This window comes from Pongo pygmaeus, chromosome 5 (genome assembly GCF_028885625.2).
Source record: "Pongo pygmaeus isolate AG05252 chromosome 5, NHGRI_mPonPyg2-v2.0_pri, whole genome shotgun sequence".
Lineage (NCBI taxonomy): Eukaryota > Metazoa > Chordata > Mammalia > Primates > Hominidae > Pongo > Pongo pygmaeus.
Genome location: NC_072378.2, coordinates 133184328 through 133195089, shown reverse-complemented (window position 1 = coordinate 133195089; position 10762 = coordinate 133184328). Strand labels below are relative to the sequence as shown.

Below are 10762 nucleotides of genomic sequence, written 5' to 3'. Positions count from 1 at the left end.
AACATGACTTTAGACTTTTATTATATAATACCAAGAAAAAGAAGAGGTACATATACATGTGTTCCCATGCATGTATGTAATGGCAATTTATATTACAATGAGAGGATTTGTTTCTAAAGAAAACTAGTCATCAAAACAGAAAGTCAAAGAAGGGGTAACAGGTGTACCGTCCTTTTTCCTGTATACTGGGTATGTATGTAAATAGTCTGTCATCACCTTATTCTGTCTCAAGCAGAATGATCTGTGACATGCGGTAGGCTTTGCCCAATGTTATTAGAATATCCTTCCCTTTCAGGCAGCTATTTAAGTGTGGATTCAGAGCTCTTTCTTCTCCTTGAACTAGTAAAGTGGGAATGTGGTATACTCCTTCTTTACAAGAATATTTTGGAATATATAATAATGCATTGATTTAAATCTTTGCAATAGGTGCTGTAATATTAAGAGCCCCTGAAGAGCCTTGAGCTTTTGTGGAAGTAAAATCTCTATAAATAGTAATGAGGTCAATTCTCTCATATTTTGAAGGGCATGAGTGAAGGTTTATAGAAGGGGATGGAGCAAAGGGAGCATAAGCCTGGATGTCATGATTTTCAGGTGTTTACAACACTTCTGTTCCAGTGACAGAGCAAAGCTAAACTTACAGTCCTTTTAAAATATGAGACTCAAGCTCATTATTACCATGGTGGGTATTCTCTCCATTCTTTTACTGCACCCTGAAATCATTCTTTCAGTTTATAGGTAAGTTTGCAATATTTTTAAAAGAAAGGAAAAAAATCTCAAATAAGCCAATTAAAACAGCAATTCAAACAGGTAGTATGAACACCATTTGGATGTCAGTATATACCCATAGAAGAAAAGTAGGTAGGGCAATTGGGAATATTTTAAATCTTTCATTAATCCCTGTTGGAAACCTGAAACAATAAATGAATTAATGACACTTTGTATGCCTGTTATCTATGGGTCACAAATTTGGCTCTATGATTTCAAGCAACAAAAGCATAAATTCAAACATAATAGATTATAAGATTCAATATTCATAAGATTCAAACATAACAACTATTTGGGAAAAGTACTCCTTATAGTGAGGCTAGAGAGAACGCTTTCCCTTGAGGTTCTCATAAGCTGGACCCCATGTCATGTAACAAGCAACATCCTAAATGTGGAAACAGCAACACATTTATTAATAATAGGGGCATCTTCGCTACAATCAAAGATAATGGCCTCATGCCAATTTCATAAAAGCAATAGGAGTGGATTTTGGGAGAAGAGAGAGGTGGAAGTCTTGTAGCTTTTTCACTTCTATTGTTGGTTGAGTGTGAGGGAGTGTTACAGCTCTTTTATTCCCACCACAGGCAAGCTCCAGGTTCTTGTCTCATGACCAAGAAGAATAAGGCACACAGACACCAAGAGTGAGTAAGGCAGAGTCGGATTTCTTAAGTGACAGAAAAGCTCTCAGCAAGGAGAGGGGACCCAAAATAGGATTGCTGGCTGAGGAGCTAAGTTCGGGGGTTTTATGAACTGGGAAGGAGGACTGGTCTGCACATCTTGGAGAAGGCACCACTCAGAAAGAGAAAGGATAGTGAAAAGAATCATTTGGAGGCAGAGGTGAAGGCTTGGCCCACAACCAAACAGGGGCTGGAGTGATGTTACTTTATCCAAACAAAGATTTGGCCCTAGGCCAATCACAGAATATGTAAAATAGGTGAACGGTAAGAATCAATCAGGAGAAAGCACGTGAAACAAGAAAAAGGTGCACCAAGGAGAGAGAAATATGTCCATAAAAGGAGTGGAATTTGTTCATCTGGGTTCATAGTAGGTGTTTCCATTTTGGGGCCTGTAGCTTGATTTTCAGGCTGTTCTTAGTTTGAAGTTTTACCAAGGACCCACCCTAACTGCCTGCCTGACCCGGTTTCTTCTGTCGTCCTCTCTCAGAAGTCAATGTTGTACAGAGTTGCAGCTCTCTGTGGCTTCATGTTGGAATAGAATTTAGAATATTTATGAGTGAACAAACAATAAATATTTACCTATATATGTTCACCTAAGACAATATTCTATACATATTCACCTAAGCTTTGAAACCTATTGAGTGACATTAACATAGATTAAAATTCCTATCAAGTACTGAGAGTTATCATGCAAGAAAACAACGAAACTTTAGTAAAAGATAGTTATAGAGGGTTACAAGAATCTCAGTGAACATACAAATATGCCACTCTTTATACAATGTGGAAAGAAAAGACTATAATATTTATTTAAGGGAAGAAACATGTGCAACTATTCAAAAAAAGAACAATGGAAATGATGATAATGGTGATTAGGCCTACCATATATTAAAACCCATTACAAATCTACAATTATATATACATATGGAATTGGTATAATATCAATGGACCAGATCCTAAGAGAGTTTTGCTGGAATGAAATAAGCTATTTAGAAAGAAAAACAATCTGAGACATCCAGCAGAAACCATAACCCAAATAAATTCCAGTTCAATATAAAAGTGTGTTATTACAAAAAGAAATTTTAAACTAGTAGAAAATACAGGTAAAACCCATGTAATCTCCTCTTTAAAAAGGACATTCTTCAACAAATTTTAAGAACAATCTTCAATAAACTAAACAGTCATGCAAAAGATGCAATGATGAAACCTAACTGGATTTTGGATAAAGTAATAAAAGACTATAAAATAATGAAAGACTTATTTGAGGAGCAACAGGAAAAATTCAAATAAGGACTGGATATTAGATATTATGTAATTTTTGGTCAGGCACCATGGCTCATACCTGTAATCTCAATACTTTGGGAGGCCAAGGCGGGTGGATTATCTGAGGTCAGAAGTTCAAGACCAGGTTGGCCAACATGGTGAAACCTTATGTCTACTAAAAATGCAAAAATTAGCTGGGCATGGTGGCAGGCACCTGTAATCCCAGCTACTTGGGAGGCTGAGGCAGGAGAATTGCTTGAACCTGGGAGGCGGAGGTTGCAGTGAGACAAGATCACATCATTGCACTCCAGCCTGGGCAACAAGAGTGAAACACCGTCTCAATAAAAATTAATTAATTTTTAAAAAAGATATTATATAATTTTTGTTAATTGTCTTAGGTGTTTTAATGGTATTGAAGTACATAGGAGAATGTCCATATTCTTAAGAGATGCACAACGAAGAAGAGAGCAGCCCAGTGTCATGATGTCTGAAGCTTACTTTCAAATAGTTCAACAATAATAGAGAAATCTCTCTCACATATTTATATATACACATATATATACATATATGTATATGTATGTATCATATATTGAAGACAGAGAAAGGAGAGAAAATGTGACAAACTTTTATCAGCTGGTGAAATCTAAGTAAAGAGTATACAGGGCTCATTGGATTATTCTTTTAATTTTTCTGAGTCTGGAAATTTTAAAACAAAAAATTGAAAGGAAAAATAAAGTTGAAAACCAAAAGAACATTAGATTTAATGAGTTAAAAGTGTAAGGCATCTATATGTTAAAAAAAAAAAAGAGACTTCTAAGTTACATGGCAAATGCTTATATTTTTAACAAACAAAAGGTTCATAAAAGTTATTAAGGAAAACATGATGCAAACAGATGCTCCCCAGAAAAACTTCAAGTGACTAATAATATATGAGAAAATCATCGCTAAGAAAATAATGTCAATCTCACTAGTCATCAACAAGAAAAGGGAAGATGTTTTTCCCCTATAAAAGTTAGCAGTTTTGTTTATTTGTTTTGTTTTGTTTTTAATGGTTATACTTAATACTACAAAGGGTGCCAGAAGAGACATCTTTTCAGCGTTGAAGGGCTTGCAAAATGGTACAAGAATTCTGGAAAGAAAATTTGAAATGGTTTCAGAAACATGAAGAGTGTACAAAATTTGATCAAGTAATTATGTTTCTGGAAATTTATTCCACAGGAATAACCAAAACTTGGACAAAGATTATACACCAAAAATATACATTGTCACATAATGCAGTTATAATAAAGTAAAATAAGAAACGATTTAAATGTCCACTGTTAGGGTATAGGTAAGCAAAATTTTACTACATGGCACATCCACGAATAGAACATTATGATGTTGCTAACAATGTATATAAAAACTTTAATGACATAAGAAACTTCATATAATAAAATCTTGAGTGAGAAAAACAGGGTACCAAGCCATATATGCACTATTCCTCCATTATGAAAAAAGGTTTATTTAAAAATCGTGAAAAAATGCTGAAAAAAATACCATGACAAAATATGAACAATGGTTGCCTGTAGGTGGTGTGATTATCCATGTCTTGTTTCCATTTTTATACTATTCTATATTCCCTGAACTTCTTGTTGTGAACAATACCTGCTGCTAAGTGAGATACAAATAAAATTCATTTAGAAATGCTTGCAAAGACATTAATAAAGAGAAAGAAGAGAGCCTTCAGGTTACCTTGAGGTAACCAAAAACACACTGGAGCCCATCCAACGCTGACTTGGTAATATAAATACATGTGTAACATAAATATTACATAATATTTAATATGTTTATATTTAATAATCATATATAAAATGCATTATGTAAACAGAAATAAAAACAAATCATATACCTCAGAGACCAAACATAACTTTTTGAAGACTTTCCAAACAAGCTCTGTTTTTCTGTGTTTTTATAAGGGTCAAAACGTTCTCCAGAGTTTTTTGTTTGCCTATTTGTCCTGTTTTGTTTTGTTTTTATTTTCAGATAAAAGAATTGAACATTAAGTAAGTGGGAAACTCTGACATGGGGAAAAAGAAAGTTGTAGGACTATAACCAAATGAAACACTCTGAACATATACTTCTGCCCTGTACTACTCCATATTTGTAATTAGACACCTCTTTGAGCAAAATTAACTTTTTCGAATCATAGAAACTCACTTATCTTAACAATATAAATCTGTTCTGCATAAAAAAAATCAAGATATGGGGAAAGACATACATATGATTGGTTTAGATTTTTCACATATTTATTTTTAATCTCCAATTAAATTTAAAGACTTGGACTGGAAAAGTCAATCATTTTGTTTGCCCATGATTTCCCTGTGCTTCCTAACACTCTTTTAAGATCTACTCACACTCCCTTTCTCAGAGAGAATGTTCCCACAGGACTCACTGAATGCACAGAAAGACATATGACCCAAAACCCAGGCATGGCTGATTGGACCCAAAGGACACCTAATCCAAGTGCAGTCTCTGTGATTCTCTCTTCGGAGAATTTCCAGTTAAAATACAGAGAGGCCCAGTTCATTTTCTGAGGGTACTCTACCTGTCAAGTTACTGAATTGGTGGCTGGGATTACCACCTAAAGACTTTTTTGTGTTAATAAGCCAACCAACAGAGCTGGTCTATGAAGAAAACCAAGAAAAGGAAGTAGAAACCCATAGCTATGTAATGAACACAAATGATGCAGAGAAAGTGGGTGGATTAAGACGCTGTGGTTTCTGAGGGCTTTCTAGTTCTCTATTTCAGCACCTCACTCAGGCCTGCCTACACATTCTACCTTTGGTTTCATATGTCTAATGTCTTATGAAAACTTTCCTTTTATCTAAACAAGCTTTAGTTGTTATTTTGTTGCTTGCTACCAAAGCATCTGTCCTAGTCCGTTCTGACTGCTATAACAAAATACCAGAAGTTAGGTAGCTTATAGAAAAAGAAATTTATTTATCACATTTCTGGAAGCTAGGAAATCCAAGATTAAGGCAAATTTGCTGTCTGTTGAGAGCCCGTTTTTCTGGTTCATGGATGGCACATTCCCACTGTTTCCTAACATAGTCAGAGACAGCCCTCTTTATAAGGGCACAAACCCCATTCATGAGGGCTCTGCCTCCATGACCTAATCACCTTCCAAAGGCCTCACCTCCTAATATCATTAAATTGGTGATTAAGTTTTCAATGTATGAATTTTAGGAGGCCACAAACATTCACAGCATTCAGACCATAGCAACATCCTTGGGTAAAATATATACTTTTCCTTTCTAAATTACATTGAAAGGTGGACAAGCTGTGTATTTCTTATCCATCTTTAACAGATCAGGAACTGAATCAAATAATTTAATATTACATGGCTAGTTACTGAATCCATGGGACCTGAACTTAGATTTCCAATTCCAGTTCTTCAGCTGTTAACTCCTCTGTGTCCAAAGGGCAATGCTGACCTAAAAGCCATTGAATACATCAGCAGAGGTCTGTTTTCAAGGTGGTATAACTGGGTAATTGCTACATCTGGGTCCTACTCTGGTAGCATTGTGCAAGGAGGCCATGGGTGAACAGTTCAATTGAAAGCCTCAGGACCACTTACTTATAGTTCTACCACCAAATTTGTAGAAAAACTCCAAAAAACTGTTTTGACATTAACTGTTAACCAAAATTTATTGCAGCTTCTATTTTAACTACAGCCATACTGTCGGTGTTGAATTGTTCTTTTCATCAAGAGAAAAGCAAGTGAAAATACTTTCTAGTTCCAGTGTTAAAAATATTCTGTAAGCTCAATCAAACATCTTCAAATCTATCTAAAGAGGAATAAACAGCTAAAGTCAGCCAGAATCTACTCTATGCTCTTCAATATAGCATAACTAAAGAAATCAGTTAATTTACTAATACCTATTATAACAGCTACCTTTGTTGAGACAGTCTTGCTTTGTTACCCAGGCTGGAGTGCAGTGGCTCATGGCAGCCTCAACCTCCCTGGCTCAAACGAAACTCACACGTCAGCCTCCCAAGTAGCTGGAACTACAGGCACTCACCACCACACCTGGCTAACCGTTATATTTTTTTATAGAGATGGGCTCTCCCTATGTTACCCAGGATGGTCTCAAACTCCTGGATTCAAGCAATACTCCTGCCTCAGCCTCTCAAAATGCTAGGATTACAGGCAAGAGACGCTGTGCCTGTACTTCCATTTTTTAAGTGCCTACATTGTGCCAGGCACTTGTCTGGGTTCTTTGCACACATTATTCTTTCATTCATTCAACAAATATTTATTTTATTGATCATACTATGTGCCACTCACTGTTCAAACGCGACAATTCCTGAGAACACAACAATGAACAAAACGAAGTACATGCTCTCAACAAGTTTCTCAGACTTCATTTAATTGTTACAGTCAACTCACTGTTGTTACCATCTCTTTAAAGGAGGAAAATATCCCCCCAAAAGTTAAGTAATTTACGCAAGGTCACCCAATTGATGAGTAACCTAGACTTCAGACTTGAAATTTCAGATTCTTTCCATTTGACCACACTGCCTCTCATTAAATCATTGAGTATGCAAAGTGAGACATATTTATAGCCAGGAGAACATGGTTATGAAGCTGATAATCACTGATAATCCATGCCAGGACCTTCTCACATATATCAGTTTCTTGATGCATTTACTACAAATGTAGATTACTTTCCATAAAGTAATACTCCCATTGAAACCAATATTTCCTAAAACACTTAAACAACACTTGAAATATATCATTGGATTACCACTGGATTGGAATCTAAAATACTCCAAAGTCAATAGAAACAACTTTCCAGATGTTCAATATAAGGTGAATGCAAGCAATTTCATTAAATCAAATTAGGCTAATTTTGTTTTTATTTTAATTCATTCATATATACTGAGTTCCTATTATGGGCCAGAATCAGTTCTAAGTGCTTGAATACTAGAATGAAAAAACAAACTCCTACTCCGATGGAGTTCATTAAAAAAAAAAAAAACATGTTGTTGTCATAAGGTTGCAAGTGCAGAAAAGAAAAATAAAATATGATATGGGACTAGGCGCACAAGGGGCCAGGACTTATCATTTTAAATAAGCAGGTCAAGAAGCGTCCCAGTGAAAAGGTAAAATTTGAGCAAATTCCTAAAAGAATTGAGACAGTGAGCCACATGTGTATCCAAGCAAAGGACTCATCAACTTCAGTTCTCCTAAGGTGAGCATATCAAGGTTAACGGGAACATCAGGATCAGAGAAGTAGCAGGCACCAGGTTATGTAGGATCTTATAGGCCATCACAAGGAGTTTGGCTTTTACTCTGAGTTACATAGGAGGTTACTGGAGAGTTTCAAACAAAGAAATTTTATTATACAACAACTGCTTAAAAGAATCTCTGGCTATTGTGTACAATAGACCATAGGAAAGCACAGGGAAATGAGTTGGGAGGCTTGTAATAACCAAGGTGGGAGATGATAGCATCTTCCATCAAGAGTAGAAGCGGCCATATTCCTGGAGATATTTTGATTGTAGAGCCAGTAGGGTTTTCTAACAGACTGGATGTGGGGTTTCAGAGAAAGAAATCAAAGGTAACAACACGGTTTTTTGCCCCAAGCAGTGGAGATGATAGAATTGCCTTTTACCATGGAAGGAGGAGCACATTTGAAAGGTTAGCTGTTTGGGCCATGTTATGTGTAGTTTGCGACATGAAGAAAGTCTTTCCCAGAAGTGACTGCCTGTGTCAAACACTGATAGGCTGAGTGACAGGAAGGCTGAGAGACTAATGGATTTAGCAATATGGAGGTCACTGGTGACTTTTGACAGAAGCTGTTGTGATGGAATGAAATGATAGGAATGAAAGACTGTTTAGTATGGATCAAGAAGCAATGGGGAAAGAGAAATTGAAGGCAGCAGGCAAAGTCACCTTTTTTGAGAAAATGGGCAAAAACTGAAAGAGAAAAAAAGAAGTTGAGAAAAAAATTTTAAATAACAGGTTAAAATTGAATAGGATTTTTATTTGCTGACAGAAATGGCCCATTAGAAAGCAAAGAATTTGGTCAGGCACAATGGCTCATGCCTGTAATCCCAGCTCTTTGGGAGGCCAGTGCTAAAGGGTGGCTGGAGGCCAGGAGTTTGAGATGGGGCTGGGCAACATAGCAAAATCCCATTGCTATAAAAAAAAATTAATAATTAGCTGGGTGTTGTGGCACACACCTGTCGTCCCAGCTATTTGGGAGGCTGATGCAGGAAGATTACTTGAGCCTGGGAGTTTGAGGCTGCAGTGAGTTATGATGGCACCACTGCACTCCAGCCTGGGCAACAGAGTGAGACCCTGTCTCTAAAGAAAAAGAAAAGAAAAGAAAAGAAAGAAAGCAAAGAATTGGTGGGATCTAGTCTTGCAGAAGGAGACTGGATGAGATTGATCTTATCCACTTCTAGTGAGGAGGCTGATATTAGAAGTGTGGGTAGTTCATTCACATCATAGTATACACGCTTTTGTGATTACAGTAGCTCAGTATATTACATAATTTTTATTATTATCCTTATACTACTGCTATAGAAATCAATTTCTTTGCAATTTGCTAAAAAGACTGTACCTATTTTCTCACATAAATTTAATAAAAAATGAGTAATCTTGTTTTATTTTTATCGCTATTTATCTAAATTTATTCCATGATAAATATTTCAATGTTTACACCAATGTTTACATCATGTAGCAGTGTGTGCATAAATATTGAGAGGCAAGTTGTAAATTTAAAGAGGACACAGTCTTCCCTGGGAACCTGTCCCCTAGTTCTCTGCTGCATGGTGTACTATTAATTATTCATCATTCAATAAACTCTTCCAGGGAGGCTGTGTCTGGCTCTCACTCTCACCGCCATTGCAGTACACTGAGCTCCATAGAGACAGCACTGGGGCAAGTGAAAGCTGGACTGGCACAGGATGACTCAGTGCCTTGCTGAGGAAAAATTGAGACATGGGCAGAGGAGATCCTAAGAAGCTGAGAGGCAAAATGTCTTCACAGCATTCTTATGCAAACTTGTCGGGAGGAGCACAAGAAGCAGCACGAAGATGCTTCGGTCAATTTCTCAGAATTTTCTAAGACGTGCTCAGAGAGGTGGAAGGCCATGTCTGCTAAAGAGAAAGAAAAATGTGAAGATATGGCAGAGGCGGACAAGGCCTGTTATGAAAGAGAAATGAGAACCTGTATCCCTCCTAAAGGGGAGACAAAAAAGAAGTTCAAGGATCCCAATGCACACAAGAGGCTTCCTTTGGCCTTTTTCTTGTTGTGTTCTAAGTATCACTAAAAAATCAAAGGAGAACATCCATCCTGGCCTATCCATCGGTAGTGTTGTGAAGAAGGTGGGAAAGCTGTGGAATGACACAGCTGCAGATGACAAGCATCCTTAGGAAAAGAAGGCTGTGAACCTGAAGGAAAAATATGAAAAGGATATTGCTCCACACCAAGCTAAAGGAAAACCTGATGCAGTTAAAGGGGAGTTGCCAAGGCTGAGAAAGGCAAGAAAAAGGAAGAGGAGGAAAATGAGGAAGACGAAGAGGATGAGGAGGAGGAATATTAAGAGGATGAAGATGAAGAAGATGATGATGATGAATAAGTTGGTTCTAGCATAGTTTTTTTGTCTGTAAAACATTTAATCCTCTTGTACACAACTCATTTATTTTAAAGAAAAAAACTGAAATGTAAGGCTATGTAAGATTTGTTTTTAAACTATACAGTGTCTTTTTTTGTATAATTAACACACTAACCCACTGTGTCTTTAAATAGCCCTGTCTTGGTGATATTCTCAATAGCCACTAACCTTGCCTGATACAGTATGGAGGTTGTAAATTGGCATGAAATTTAAAGCAGGTTCTTGTTGGTGCACAGCACAAATTTGTTATATATGGGGATGGTAGTTCTTTACATTTTTGGTTGTCTCTGATGCAACTTATGCAAAATAATTATTGTTCTGTTAACTGAATACCACTTTAATTGCAAAAAAATAGTCGCAGCTCTTTTGTTGTCATTCTGAATACTTACAAGT

General features: G+C 36.6%; 1 pseudogene; it reads left to right on the top strand.

The window, feature by feature from the left end:
• Positions 1–9693: 9693 nt before the first annotated feature.
• Positions 9694–10333, top strand: LOC129038877 (high mobility group protein B1-like; annotated as a pseudogene).
• The last annotated feature ends 429 nt before the right edge of the window (positions 10334–10762 follow it).